Below are 2,500 nucleotides of genomic sequence, written 5' to 3'. Positions count from 1 at the left end.
GGAGTTGATTTGCATCCTTGTCTGGCAGTTAGCTAAGCGAGAAGCTGTGATCGAGGAAGCCACGCCCAGTAGTGCCTCTACTCTACTAGTCCTAGTACTAGATACTAGATAGACAGGCCGGTCACCGGTGGCATAAGATCCTTCTCTGCTTGTCTAACTCAAGCCAGATAGCAGCAATCGCTCGAAATAGTCATGGAACACATGCAAGTCCAGATTGAAAGATAAGGAAGGCAAGTCAAAGCAGAAAGAAAGCCTTAGCCGGAGCAGTAGCCAGAGAAGCAAGAGCAGCAAGGCTAAAAGTGGTCTCAGGCATTCCAACTGCATGAACTCCAATCTTATCTATGTCACAGGTTTGATGATCGCTAACGCACACAAAACCAATCTCATAACTTTTTTTGCAGGCAGAAGGAAAGAGAAAACGAGCGAAACGAAGTGGAGCGAGGGGGAGGGAGGATCTACTTGGAATTGGCTGTCAGTGAATCCCAAGTATGACATAGATAGAGGAAAGAAAATCTCATACATGCCGAAGGTACATCTGAGACCTTCCTTCCAAGCAACTATGACATAGATAGACAGATGCGGGTGTACTTCAGGAAACTAGCAAGCCTTGCCATTCGGATGAAAGGAATATCATCCTAATGAAAGCCTGATTCTTCCCTTATCAATGTTTGAGATGCCTGGTTGTGCCAATTTCCCTAGTTGACAATATGACTTTTATGCCTGGCGGCAACTCGGATCTTATGTTCTTTAGATGCCCAGCTTATCCGCCAGTTGTCTGGCTGTAAAAGGAAGAGGTTAGTTCACAACTCTGAAAGCCGAAGACGAAGCGAGGAAGGCAGCTACAGAGCAGCAGATAAGGAAGAGATTTAGGCAACTTAATTGACCTACCGGACTCTAAAGAAAGGGTACCACTTATTTGGAAACTCGAAACTTGCCGGTTTCCAAGCGAAACTCGATGCTACTTTAACACAAGGGCCGGTGTCCATCATTGAAAGTGGCATCTCTGTTTGCGCACATTGGAGAAAGTGCTCTGCTAGTGAAATCGGTCCATTGACACCTATAATTGTTTCAAGCAAGGCCGAGCACTCTTCTCGAATTTTTGGATGCACTCTCGCTTTAAGTAGCTGAAACCTCTATGTGGAAAAGTTTCTTATTGCGAAATGAATGGCATTCTAGAAGCTCTCACTCAAACAAGGGCTTCCTATACTGTACTAAACAGAATCAGTGGACATAGAGCATGTCCCCCTCCTGACGTTCCCCTAGCGGGGGAACTCTCAATAGCGATTGTTGCTCCTTATGCCTGGTTCCGCTCAACTCTCCCTTCAGAGCTACCCTTGCCTGAAAGCAGAAGAGGTAGCTTACTAACCTACTGGAGTAAGTAGTCTTGTCCGAAAGCCTCAGGCGAAAAGACAGCTTAAAAGTAACAAGGTTCTGAAAGAAAGACAGGCCTTAAGGCAACTAAAGCTAGGAAGGTAGGTTAAAGTGACTAGTCTTTCTTATCCGAAAGCAAGCAAGACAACAAGGGAGGGTTTAGGCAACTCGCTGGTTTCGAGATGGGTTTCCTTGCGGGTGTGTCCACTTGTTTTCCTATTCAAGTTCTGGTTCCAATTTCAGAAAGTTCAGATTCTTATTGCCACTACTTAGCATACACTGGTTAAAGGGTTAAATGGTTCATTTTTCTTAACTTCCGATGAGTTAGGTTCTTTACGCAAAGAAGCCAGGCGAAAAGCGCACACGAAGATTCTAAATAATATGTGAAAATCGAATCATCGACAAGATGTTTATCAGAGAGATTTGATTATGGGATACAATCGAAGGGCTCATAAAATTCAAAACTTGAGAAGTAAGGGAATATCGATGGCCTTTGTTGAACAGAGAGCGAACGGACGGCAAGTGACTTTGATCTCATGCTGGCCTTTACTTCGGCTACTAATAAGGGGGTTGGGGTTTGACAAAAAAAGACTGGGGCTTCGTTTAGCCGCCTATGTAGTAAGAAAAACTCTGAGTTTGACGTTGAATAGCCATAGTGAGTTCATCACCAGTGGCATAAGCAGAGGAGGCATATGGGGTGGGGAGAAAGGCAATTTACCTCACTTCTTACAATTCCAGTTGAACCCGCAACAAAGCCAGCGTTGCTTTCGTGGGATCAACTGCTCGTTTTCGATATAGAACTGGATAATCAAAAACTGCGTCTCTTTCTTTTTTTTTTTTGAATCGAGCGAGATGATATGCTGAAACGGGTGCTAGCTTGAAAACCGCCGCAGAACGAAGCAAGGCTGTCGGTTGAGGCCTCACCGGGCTTTCATAAATCAGTCTCTCAACAATCAGTATTTCTTATGAATAGTAGGGCACTGAGAGAGAACTTATCGACGACAAAAAAGACGAGGTTTCTGTTGGAGGGTCCCTGACGCCCCGAGTCAAATGGAATAGAAAATACTTTCTATTTCAAGGTGGCATCTCGAAAGTGCCGCTAGTCGGTTTAATCATGGAACGTCCAAAA

Source organism: Solanum lycopersicum, mitochondrion (genome assembly GCF_036512215.1).
Source record: "Solanum lycopersicum bio-material TGRC:LA1421 mitochondrion, complete genome".
Classification (NCBI taxonomy): Eukaryota; Viridiplantae; Streptophyta; class Magnoliopsida; order Solanales; family Solanaceae; genus Solanum; species Solanum lycopersicum.
Note: the sequence above shows the minus strand (reverse complement) of the source record.